General features: G+C 35.7%; 1 protein-coding gene across 2 annotated transcripts in view; it reads left to right on the top strand.

Moving 5' to 3' along the window:
- The window catches only part of CYP7B1 (cytochrome P450 family 7 subfamily B member 1), a 173,751-nt gene that overhangs the window by 128,620 nt on the left and 31,287 nt on the right, over positions 1–13,844 (top strand). The window lies entirely within an intron of this gene.

Here is a 13,844-nt window from a genome sequence, read left to right as displayed (position 1 = left end):
AGTCCGGGATTGTGATGCCTCCAGCTTTGATGCCCTTTTTCAAGAGTGCTTTGGCTCTTCGGGGTCTTTTCTGGTTCCACACAAATTTTAGGGTTGTTTTTTCTAGCTCTGTGAAGAATTCTGGTGTTATTTTGATAGGGATTGCGAGGATAGAATTTTTAATTCTAGGAAAGGAGTAGAATGAATTTTAAATGCTCATTAACAGTCAATAAACACTGTTATGAGGAATTATCTGTAAGCTCTCAAGATGGTAGAATGGTCATTTACAGATCATATAGTGGCTTCTGTTTTTATAGGTCATACCCTATTTATAGAGGAGAGAAGAAACACCTTCTATAGGTGCATGAGTCTTGTCAAAACTCACGTATTTCTAAGAAGGGATGAAGAAGTATCTGAGGAACTAGGAGAAAGATATGAATCTTTGCTTTTTTACTCTATTGGGAATTTAAAAATTTGCCATTTGGAGGGTGGTCTGTGGAAAGAATTAATGTTTTACTGACTTTGGCATCACTTTGTTTAAGTCACAATTCAAAACATAGTTACATGTACATGCATGAGCATGCACGTGCACACACACATGCACACACACACACACACACACACACACCCTTCCCCAATGAGAAAAAAGAATGTATCTGCACTTCAATTTTTTATGCCAGTCTTCCCTAATCCCTCCAGCCCTAAAACAAGATAATATCACTTACAGGAGTGTTGGACTAATTTTGGGAATGGTGAAATAATAAAATCCCTTACTCTAACCTGTAGTTTTAACTGACAAACTTGCATAACTCTAGAACCCATTATTTTCCCCTCTTTTCTGACTTCTAATGCCAGCCTTTAGTATTGTGAAATATTCTATCTGTTCTCACCACTGTAAATAGAAATGGACTCTAAATTTTTTATCTACAAACATGACTACAAATGACTTCAGCAGTAATCTCCAAAAAACTATAGTTAAGACAAATTCAAAATTAATTAATGTTAACTCTTTATATGAAGTGTATTTATTTATATTTGTATATTATGTTTTATTCCCAGAGTCCCTGAAAGCAAAATTAAAATTCATGATAGGTGATGGCTTCATCCATTTAACTAGCAAAGATAGGTAGTTCATTAAAATGACTAGGTCCCCTTCTAATCACAATATGGTGAAGTCCATCAGCCCTACCAACACACACACAGCCTTGTTTTTAAACCTTAAAAAAAGCTAAGGATCATGAGATACTGAAGAAAGCTTCCATCATGAAAGAGAGAAAGCATTAAATAAATAAAAAGAGGGACTTCAAGGAAATAGACAATTCAGGGACAGAAGAAAATTCCCGCCCCCCCAAATTATATTTATCAGTCTTAGAGATATAAGAGAAGAAATTGCATTCATAAAACAAGAACAGAATTTAATTTGTATAATGTGTAATCAGCACAAAAGAAGTCTGTGAAATTAGAAATCTAAGATTAGAAATAAAATAATCTGTGAAAGGGATTAAGTCCAGAAAGTCATTAAATGGAGCAAAAGAAAAATTGATGGAAAATAGGAGAGGCACTATATGAAAATTACAGGACCATATGTCTGACCGTATTGAGAAAGATTTTAGAGAGTACTGAAAGAGATTGATAAAAATTAGTGATGGGTACACAGAAAACAAGGCAAACACAAAAACAAAGCAATTGAGCATTATCTCAATAATGATTTTGCTATAAATACTGAAAATTTATTTCACAAAACAGTGAAAGGGTGCACATAAGAGAGGATAGCATGAGCAAAGGATGCTGCAAGCATTATGTTTAAAATAAAGAAGAGGCTATCTTTAATTTTAGAATTTGCAAACCTTATGATTTCTGTATACAAATATGATGCCGGGTCTTCCACGTTCCATGTTGTAATATTAGTGATGATGGATTTCTTGAGGTAGTCATACATTCTTTTTATACAGTGACCTAAAATAAATCATAAGCCAAAGTTAGGAACCAGTCTTTGAAGAGTATTTTTTTCCTGTTGAAAAGTCCTTTAATTCACGACAAAGTCAAAACATTGCCTTTCTAGGTGCCATGCACTGTGTTACAAATATAGAGATAGTATTAGCGTTTGCTATGCTAATAGTTTACTCAATATAAAGTATGGCTATGACTTCTTGCATTATGAAGCAGATGTGGCATATGGTCCTTAGGCTTTTTTATGAGCCTCCACCTAAGCAAACAAGTACCCTTGTATTGCTTTTCCTATGGTTCTGATAAGCTGTGCTTGATCATTTTAGTGTTGACCTTCAACATTTGAAACTATTTCTTCATTGGTTTTGGTTGTTGAAATGTCACCTGATAACTTGACTGTGCATTTATTTTTATTTTTTTAATGTTTATGTATTTTTGAGAGAGAGAGAGCATGCACGAGACAGGGAGGGGCAGAGAGAGGAGACAGAGGATCTGAAGAGGACTGTGCGCTGACAACAGAGAGCCCAGTGCGGGGCTCAAACTCATGAACTGTGAGATTGTGACCTGAGCTAAAGTCAGATGCTTAACCTACTGAGCCACTCAGGCACCCTTGACTATGCATTCATATATTGTGGGCATTGATCTTTATATTGTTATTACCAAGGCTTTCTGAGTTAGCCCTCTAGTATAATTCAGTTTCACAAAACTGTGGGTTCTGATTTTTTATTAAACATTTCAAAATCAAACAATTTAATCAAATGTAAGAAATGATGAGTTAATGGAATTGATATCTCTTCCATGAAGTCCAATCAAATCCTATCTGTAAAATAAATTAGCAACTGATCATCTCAGAAATTACAAAATCAGTTGCATGGTTTTCTATTTTAATTAAGGAATTGAAATAATTTTCAATTATGAATCGATTTCCCTCTTTCAGAATTGTCTAAGCTGTTTAAACATTCTTGACTGGCTTTCTCCTAAGATACAGTGCTCTTCTTTGCCTCTTTTGTCCCTGTAAGTGGATTTGCTCAGAGAATGAAAAGCCTGAAAAGTTGTCATTTCTCCCCAAGTGGGTAGATGATTCTGGTGCCCCATCCTCTGACCAGCAAACCAAATATGGTAGCCCTAAACTAATACCTAAATTAGGCAAGTAAAGAAAGTATGAAAGCAAATGAAAAAAAAATATCTTAAAAGTTAGTATTCTTGAAAACTTTTTGGAAAGAGAAATCGGGAAAGAGCCACAATTAGATTTTATTTTAGATGATCCCTGCTAGTGATCTGGAGATCAATAACAATAATACAGTAATGACAGCAGCTAACATTCTGAGGGCTTGCTATATGCCAGTCATTGCCTTCAGTTCTTATTTGTCACGTGAAGAAATTTCAACAGTATATCCGTTTTACAGGTGAGAAATCCAAGGCACAGATAGGTTAAATAAATTGGCCAAAGTCAGCAAACTGATGGTAGTTGGTAGAGCCTGGAACCTGAGCTATCAATAGCCATCAGGAGGCTATTGCAACAGTGTACATGAGAATGGATGAGGGCTTGAACTAGGGTCAAGTTCATAAACGTCTTCCAGTGTTGTAGTTATTGTGGGGCATGCTTGAGACTTGTTTTTTGTTTTGGTTTGGTTTTGGTTTTTGGCTTTTGTTTTGTTGTTTTTTGCTTTGGGGTTTTTTTTTTTTAATATGCCTTGACATCATTTTACTGGTGCCAAACTGGGCATCCGTCCCAGTTTAAAAAAAAAAAAGCTCAATCATAGACTTCTCTGAGTAAAATCCTACATGGATGTGGTTTGGCTTCTTATCCAAAGAAGCACTTACAAATCACTCACTTGATCAAGGCATTAGTATAAATCTGCTAATGGAATTGAGTTTACAGGACACATTCCACAGACAAAAGCTTTATTCGGATGACACAATCACAGAGATGAACTGACAGCTAAAGGTTCAACTGGAATATGGCTTCAAAAGTTACTCTCTATGGGTGTGAAGATATAGTCATGTTCATTTTGGTTTTGCTATGATTCCATGCCAATAATGGGGAAATTTGTGACCATTCAGCATTGCTGGCTTTTACATTGTGTTACTTTTAATACTTTGATCAAAAGTGCTTGAACAGTGATACCTTTGCTACTGCCAATTGCCATCCTGATAGAGACAAAACATTTCAAGAGTAAAGGCTTTGTTTGTGAGCTGCAAAGTTAACAGAACTTTCTAGAGTGGTACAAAAGTTACCAAGGAACAGAGGGTTGAATCATTGATAGACTGAAAAATGACATTTTTATGCAGAGATTTTTCATTGATTCTTTGTGAGGCAGGTTTATGAACACCAGATGCCAATCACACAGCACCAGTGGATTTGCAAGATTATAAAACTGGGGAGAAAGTGAAGGTTAATCACAGGGTACAATAGAGATTACTTATGGTAATGAATTGCATAATTTTTCTAGACAGAGTTGGATTAATGTTCATCCTGAAAAGAGATTACGATAGTTGCGATTCTTGCAGTAAACAAATACTAAGCAGATCATTTTTGTTCAACATGTGAATCAAGAGTCCTAAAGAATCTATGAATCATCATACACAAGGAGGAAAAAAGTAACCGACTCCCTAACTGTAAGCGTGAGATGCGCTGGGGTTTTGTGAGGGAACAGAGGCAGTGAGCTCTGCGCCACAGTTTCTTTGTCTGAGTGCAGCCTTGAAAAGACGCTCAGGAGCCCCAGTTGTCATAGTCCACTAGCTGCAACTCTATTTATAAAGAACACCCTGCCCTCTCATGGGTATCACAGAAACCAACTCTGTCCGCCTCATTAGTACATCACCTGGAAGTGATGAGGTATCTCAGGTGGCACTGTGTGTCCGTATTTTGTACAGTTAACAGAGTCCGACCCTGGTGTCTACTCTTCTCTTTTGGAGTGGGAGTGGGAAGGGTGCTCCTTGTCCTTGTGGGGAATCTCAGCCTTTTTCTCTGCTCACCCAATTAGGAATGTGGAGCTCATTTTTAGAATCAATCCTTGATTCATTTGTAGAGTGTCTTTTTTGCCATCACCTACATGTTACAAGACATTGCCTTCTATACATGGCTTTAATTTTAACAGTAAAATAGCATTTGTTTTTAAACTTCAAAAACAATACACTGAGAAAGGCACATTGCTTCTGTGAGATTCTTTCCCAAAATGTTACAACCTCAATCTAATCATGAGAAAACATCAGACACCCCAAATTGAGGGACATTTTACAAGTAAATGCCAAATACTCTTCAAAGAAGTATGTTTGTATCATGCAAATTAGAAGACACCAGCTTCCAAACTCCCATAATCTCACCACCAAGCATAATGACCATTAACATCTTAAAGTATCCCCGCCCTTTCTCTTTGTATTATATCCCTTACCACATTTTTTTGAGGAAAATACTGTTGTGCCTATGGTTACTTAACTGCTTTATTAACTTACAGATATATACATATACGTGTGTGTACATATATATATAGTATATATTGTATATATGTATTTATAGTATATATATATATTGTATATATATATATAGTATATATATATATTGTATATATATATATAGTATAGTATATAGTATATATAGTATATATTGTATATATATAGTATATATTGTATATATATATAGTATATATTGTATATATATGTATGTATACATACATATATGTATGTATATACAATATATACTATATATATGTATATGTATATATCTGTAAGTTAATAAAGCAGTTAAGTATAATATTAAGTATATTAAGTGCATATAATATATAGCATATAATTATAATACATACTATATATAATATACACTTAATATATACCTATATTATATAAGTATATATTATATATATAATATATACCTAACATATATTATATATATAATATATACTTGATATAATATTAAGTATTTAATAGTAAGTATAATACGTATATAATAATTGCATATATATAATTGCATATATATAATATTTACATATATTGCAAATATATATAATATTGCAATATAAAATTGCAATATTTATAATAATTGAATATATATATATATAGAGAGAGAGAGAGAGAGAGAGAGAACAAATTTCTCCAAAAAGTCAATACTGATGGATTCTGTGAGTGTCTTATAGTGGCCTATGGTGTCTCTGTGTGTCGATAAAGACTCAAGGCAAGATAATCTTCACAGCCTTCGCATCACGTCATTGCTTCTACCTGCCCCTCTTTGCACTGTGAAGCCAGTGGACATCATCAACTCAGTCCGCCAGGGTCTTTGTACTCAGGAAGTGACTCCATATGAGGCTTCAGTTCCTCATCTTCATGAGCCACATTCATGCATGGAATTTTCATGATTTGCCCTAATGTGCCTCTCGCAGACATGGAGGATGAGAAGTGTCTTGACAGGTTTTCACCTGTCCATTCTATGGACAAGTACAAGTGAATATGGTGAATTCACTACTGCTTTCTCTGATCCTTAAAAAGTTCTCCATCAAAATGCAGGCATATGATGACCAGAATACATACGATGACTCTTAGGCTCCACACATCCACCATGGAGCCATCTCACTTTTGGCCCTGGAAAGAGTTCCAAGGCATTATAAGGAAGCTGCCACACAAGGCATCCAACTTATTGCCAAAGGGGAACTCATTGCTGAAGCAAAAGTCTGCAAACTTGATGTTTATGTCAGTTTCCAATAGTTGGTTTTCTGCCTTTAGGTCAATGGACAGTACCCTTTTGGAGGCAATACTGGACAGCAGACACTCTCTGGCAGAATTTTCCTGGGGCCCTTTCTCTTTCATACTGCCATGATCCACTAGGTAATTGAACAGCCTTCCTCACTAGCGTCTCCATGACAAGGTAGACTGTTCCTGTCTCCATCATTTCAAATAATTTCATAATGTTGGTGTGATCCAAGGCCCTCAATATTTTGACTTTATAGGATACTTAACAGGATTGACTCCTGTTAATGATCTTCATGACCATCTCTTTTCCAATCAGGATGTGTCAGGTTAACTTCACCTCGGCAAAGATATCCTTGCCCGTGGTAGTTGCCAACCTGGGTCTTTCCCTCAGCAGAGATGACTGAGAGACCCGGCGGTGTGTTACACTTACTTGGAGGCACCATGTCCCAATGTCAGCTTAAAACCGGGAAAAGCTAGGGAGAAACTTGACCCAAATTACTTCAAAAGAAAATCACTTTCAAAGCATACCTGAAAAACTGATCTTTATGATGGAATCAACATAGTGCCAGACAAAAATAAAGGTAAACAAAAACATTAACAAACTAAATTTTAAAAATGCAAAAAAACAAGAATAAAAAATTAGAAAAAGATTTAAAAAGAATTTCTTTTATGATTAAATTTTTCACTTTTTCTTAAAAGTGAAAATAATTAATAGACAAAGTAAACAAAAACCCTACAATGCCAAGGAAGAAACTAACTTTAGTCAAAGTCCCCACAGGTCATTGAAAACCAGCTTCCCGAGCTAGAAGGTACAAAATCCTCCGCCCAGCCAACATCTTAAATAGGTGCTTGGGATTCCCTAACAATGGCCTCTTATGAGGACATGGCAAGAAACTGGCTTATCATGGCCAGGGATAAGGCACAGCAATTTTCTCACTTTTTGGATTCTAGAACGCTTTACTCTTTTTTAACGTTTTTATTTCAATTCCAGTTAGTTAACATACAGTTTCAGGTGTAAAATATAGTGATTCAACACTTCTGCACATCACCCAATGCTCATCACAAGAAATGCACTCTTTAATTCCCATCACCTATTTAACCCATCCTCCCACCCCCTTTCCTCTGGGAACCATCAGTTTAGAGCTCTTTACTCTTAAAAAATACTGCATTTTGTATCAGTTTACACACTGCCCAATACTAATACTTTAGAATTGTCTATATTTTTAAAATATATTAATTAAAAAAATGTGAACTTACATAACAATTTCTTGCTTAAAGTTTATTATAGAGAGAGAGAGATCTATATCTATAGAGATACATATGCTCTATTTTATAGGGCAATTTGAGGTTTACAGAAGAATTGAGAGGAAACTGCAGAGTTCCCATGTAACCCCCCCACCTTCCTATCCCCATAATTTCCGCAAATATTAACATCTTGCATTAGTATAGTGTATTTGTTACAATTGACCCAATATTAATACATTAAAATTAACTAAAGTGCTGGTTTGCATCAGGGATCATTTTTGTGTTGTACATTATGTGGGTTTTGACAAATGTATAATAACATATGTGTATGGTTACAGTAACACACAGAACAGTTTCGCTCTAGTAAAAATCCTATGTGCTACACCTGTTCATCCCTCTCTCCCCCAAACCTTTGGCAACTACTGATCTTTTAATAGGTATAGTTTTGTCTTTTCCAGAGTGTCATAGACTTGTCATTATACAGTATGTAGCCTTTTCGGATTGGCTTAGTTCACTCGGCAATATGTGATTAAGGTTCTTCCATGTCTTTTTGTGGCATGATAGCTCATTGCTTTTTATCACTGAATAATATTCGACCAACCAGATTTACCACAGTTTGTTTATCTGTTCACCAATTGAAGGATATCTTGATTGTTCCCAGGTTTTGGCAATTGTGACTAAAGTTGCTATAAACACTTGTGTGCAGGTTTTTGTGTGGACACAAGTTTTCAACTCATTTGGGTAAATACCAAGGATCACAGTTGCTGGGTCATATGGTTAGAGTATGTTTAGTTTTATAAGAAACTGCCAAACTGGCTTCCAAAGTAGCTGTACCATTTTGTATTCCCACCAACAATGAGAGTTTCTGTTGTTCCGCATTTTTGTCAGCATTTGGGGCAATCAGTGTTTTAGAGTTTGGCCCTTCTAATAGGTGTATACTAGTAGCTCACTGTTGTTGTAATTTGAAATTCTCTGATAATATGTGATGTGGGGCATCTTTTTATGTTTATTTGCCATCTGTATGTCTTCCTCAATAAGATGTCTGTTCAGATCTTTTGCCCATTTTTAATTGTTTTTTTTCTTATTGTTGAGTTTTAAGAGTTCTTTGTATATGTTGGTTGTTACTCCCTTATCAGGTATGTGTTTTGCAAAAATTTCTCTTCCAGTTTGAAACATGGGTTTTCATTCTCTTCACAGTGTATTTTGCAGAGCAAAAGTTTTTAATTCTAATGAAGCTGTTTGTTTGGTTTTTTTTCATGGATCATACTTTTGATGTTGTATCTAAAAAGTCATTGCCAGCCCCAAAGTCATCTAGATTTTTCTTGTGTTATCTGCTAGGACTTCTGTAGTCTTGCATTTTACAATTAGGTCTCTGATCTATCTTGAGTTAATTTTTGTGAAAGGTATAAGAATTGTGTCTAGATTTCTAGTTTTGTGAGAGGATGCCATTATTCTACCCCCATTTGTTGAAAAGGCTATCCTATCCATTCTCCATTGAATTACTGTGCTCCCTTGTCAAAGATTGGTTGACTATATTTGTGTTGGTCTAATTTTGGGCTTTCTCTTCTGTTCCACTGACCTGTTTGTCTATTTGTTTACCAATAACACACTGTCTTGATTACTATTGCTTTATAATAAGTATTGAAGTGGAGTAGTATCACTCCTTCCACTTTGTTCTTGTCCTTCAATATTATATTGGCTCTTCTGGGTCTTTTCCCTTCCCATATAAGCTTTAGAATCTGTTTTGTCAATATCCACAAAATAATTTTCTGGCGTTCTGGTCAGGATTGCATTGAATCTGTAGATAAAGCTGAGAAGAACGAACATCTTGAGAGTATTGAGTCTCCCTATTGATGTGCATGGGATATCTCTCCATTTATTTAACTTTTATTTGATTTATTTCCTCCAAGTTTTGTAGTTTTTCTTATGTAGATTTTGTACATATTTTTTTAGATTTATACCAAAGTATTTCATTTTTATGGGTACCAATGTAAATGGTCTTTTCTTTCAAAGTCCACTTATTCACTGCTGGTAAATAGGAAAGCAATTTATTTTTGTGTATTAATGTTGTATTCTGCTACCTGGCCATAATTGCTTATTAGTTCCAGGAGGGGTTTTTTTTGTTGATTCTTGGAGATTTTCTGTATAGACAATCATGTCATCTGCAATAAAAACAGTTTTAATTCTTCTACCTTGTATTTTCTGTTCTTGTGTTATTGCATTTCAGTATAATGTCAAACAGGAGTTGTGAAAGGGGTATCTTTGCCTTGTTTTAGATCTTAGCAGGGAAGTATTTAGTTTCTCACCATTAAGTATGATGTTAGTTGTAAGGTTTTTTGTAGATGTTCTTTATCAAGTTGAATTTTCCTCTCATCCTGGTTTTCTGAGAATTTTTTCATGAATAGGTGTTACATTTTTAAATTTTTTTTTAACGTTTATTTATTTTTGGGACAGAGAGAGCCAGAGCATGAACGGGGGAAGGGCAGAGAGAGAGGGAGACACAGAATCGGAAACAGGCTCCAGGCTCTGAGCCATCAGCCCAGAGCCTGACGCAGAGCTCGAACTCACGGACCGCGAGATCGTGACCTGGCTGAAGTCGGACGCTTAACCGACTGCGCCACCCAGGCGCCCCAGGTGTTACATTTTTAAAATGATATTTCTGTATCTATTGATATGATCAGATGATTTCTTTTCTTTATCCCTTTGAATTAATGGATTACATTAATTACATTTAATTGATTTTTGAATATTGAAGCAGCCTTAAATACCTAGAATACATTTCACTTGCTCCTAATGTATAATAATCCTTTCTATACTCTGTTGAGTTCAATTTACTATTGTTTTGTTGAGGATTTTTAAACCTATGTTATTTTTGTTGATCCATAATTTTCCTTTTTGTCATGTTTTTGTCTGGTTTTGTATTAGAGTAATGCTGTCCTTATAGGATGAGTTAGGAAGTGTTTTCTCTGCTTCTCTTTTCTAGAAGAGATTAGAGAGAATTGGTAACATTTCCTCAAATGTCTGATAAAATTCACCAGTGAGCTCTAGACCTGGCGCCTTCTGCTTTGGAAGATTATAAATTATTGATTCAGGGGCACCTAGGTGGCTCATCGGTTAAGCACCTGACTCTTGGTTTCAGCTCAGGTCATGATCTCATGGCTTTGTGGGTTCAAGCCCCGCATGGGGCTCCATGCTGGCAGTGTGGAGCCTGCTTGGGATCTTTCCCCCTCCCTCTCTCTCTGCCCCTACCCTACTTGTGCTGTTTCTCTCTCTCTCAAAATAAATAAACTTCAAAAGATATATATTGATTCAATTTATTTGATAGATGCATACTAATTCAGATTACCTATTTCTCCTTGTGTGAGCCCTGTGGAGCCCTCGTAAGTCTGGCCCCTTAGATTTTATATCATAAGTTAGTCCTTGCTCAATCTCCAGCAATTGTTCAATTACCCTTTTCAGTGTCTCTCTTAAAGACTCCAGCAGCAGCGTCTGTTCCCAGTAAGCTATGATTTTCTGTATTCACCTGTCTCTATAGCTTTCAGGGCACTGGTTTGCCCGGTGGCATCAATTCTGTAATGAATCTAAGAAGAGTTATTGATATTCAGTTTGTTTAGCTTTTTTCTTGTGGTGAAGATGGGAGTGATGCCTTCCAAGCTCCTTATATAGATAGCAGGGAGAGTTGATGAAGAAAACAGTTCATACAGAGAATAAAAGAGAAAAACCATGTATGTTACAATGTATGTGAATAGCCCAGAAAACTAATCCTGTTCTGTATAGCACAACTACTTTCATATATGAATGGTAAACATTTAAGGTTAATATTATCATTCTCAAGTTAAAATTTCTTTTTTTATCTTTTAATGTTTATTAATTTTTGACAGAGAGAGAGACAGAGCATGAGCAGGGGAGCGGCAGAGAGAGAGGGAGACACAGAATCCAAATAGGTTCCAGGCTCTGAGCTGTCAGCACAGAGTCCGACTCGGGACTCGAACTCACAGGCCACGAGATCATGACCTGAGCCGAAGTCGGACGCTCAACCAACTGAGCCACCCAGGCGCCCCTATCATTCTTAAGTTAAAAAACAACTGGGTGTCTACATAGCTAGTGTATTAGAGTTAAAATCCCAGTATTAAGGGTGCCTGGGTGGCTCAGTCACTTAAGTGACTGACTTTTTTTTTTTTGCTAAGTTTTTTTTTAATATAATTTATTGTCAAATTGGCTAACATACAGTGTGTACAGTATGCTCTTGGTTTTGGGGGTAGATTCCCATGTTCTATTGCTTACATACAATACCCAGTGCTCATCCCAACAAGGGCCCTCCTCAATGTGACTGACTCTTGAGTTCAGTTCAGGTCATGATCTCATGGTTCGTGAGACCAAGCCCCATGTCAGGCTCTGCACTGACAGTATGGAGCCTGCTTGGAATTTTCTCCCTCCCTCTCCCTCTGCACCCACCCTGCCTCCCCCACTTGTGCACATGCATGCACAAGAACTCTCTTAAAAAAAAAATCAAGAACTTGGGTTTAATCATTGAGAACCTTTTATAAGCTCTAATTTGTAAAATTTACAAGATGTGTCCTTGTAGTGTCTTAAATAGTAAAGAGGATATTTGAGGAAGTATATACCATCAGAGAGGGATTAAGAGGGGGTATGGACCACAGTTTTTCTTTTTGTTTTTTGTTTTTTGCATTTTTTTTAATTTATTTTTTTTATTTTTTAAATTACCCACTGTTGCTTCAGAACCTGTTCTTTTTAAGCTTTGGGACCTGATCATTCCCAAGAAACATTAGGCATCTATTCTCTCATTCAGCAGTGGGCAGTGGGTATTTCATTTTCAAAGTCACAGAGCATGAGAGAGACAAATAGCAGTATTTACACTGTGCCATATGTCAGCAGGCCTTTCTGGATCATTATGGTGATGTCTTTCCTCTCTAAATAATTTTTACAAATGTACTGATGAAGACAGATTTTTGTGGTCTGTCTTTGATGGGTCATAAGATGAACCAGCACTATATTTTTTGCAGAAAATATGCGTAGTTGTGACATGGTATTTCATACTTTTGAGCTTATTGCTGCCAAAATGAACATAGCTGTAAGAAATGATGATCCTCTCATCTTTGTAACAGTAAAATGGCTTCCTAATGTGTTTCCCTAACTCTGAACATTAACTTAATATTCCCCTGGATTTCTGAGTTCAATCCTTTCCCCCCGCGGAAATCCCGTGAAGAATACAGCTTTTGACCAAATGACAGAGCATAGAGGATGAAATTAGTTGCATTAAATTACGATATGACAAAAAGCCTTTCAAAATCTTTGTCACAATGCAACATTCAAGCAACATTAAACAAACCAGAGTAAAAATAGACCAAGGAAGAGAGTTAATATTTTTAAAGGAAATCTTGTGAACTAAGATCACTTATGAATTTTGAAAGCCATTGATTTATAGCCGGTATGCTATGGCAGTTTCTAATTTGGAGATCCTACCTTACAATCATATATGTTGTCTCCTCTTGGTTGATCTATGGATATAGAATTAACTGTTAAAATAGTTTTTTGGTACACTTTTAAATTTCTCAAAAAAACAAGTCTCCATTGGGAAAGTTAGCATTTAAGAAAGTAACAGAGAAAGGGAGGAAGCATAAGATATACACTTTTATGCAATGTTTATTGTCTTTCTAAGTATATGTATCTAAATAACAGCATACATTTTATAAATTATTATAAAAATCAATTTTATTCTAAAAACAGAAAGAAGAGTTTTGATACCTTTTTCCTTTATTTCTACCATACTTTGGGTTTATTTTGTGTTAGTTTATTTCCTTTTTTCCCCTGAAAGATCTGATGTTTATGTTTTAAGTTTAATTCTACCATGTTGGGATGTGGGAAAATAAAAGCTTTTGATAGGGTTAATCTAGCTACATAAAAGTCCATGTTGAATATGATCATAATCTTGAACTTTGATTAGGTCTGAGCTAGTAATATCTTGTGAT

Source organism: Felis catus, chromosome F2, assembly GCF_018350175.1.
Source record: "Felis catus isolate Fca126 chromosome F2, F.catus_Fca126_mat1.0, whole genome shotgun sequence".
Taxonomy (NCBI): domain Eukaryota; kingdom Metazoa; phylum Chordata; class Mammalia; order Carnivora; family Felidae; genus Felis; species Felis catus.
The sequence above is the reverse complement of the archived record's forward strand: the minus strand, read 5'-3'. Positions and strand labels throughout refer to the sequence as shown.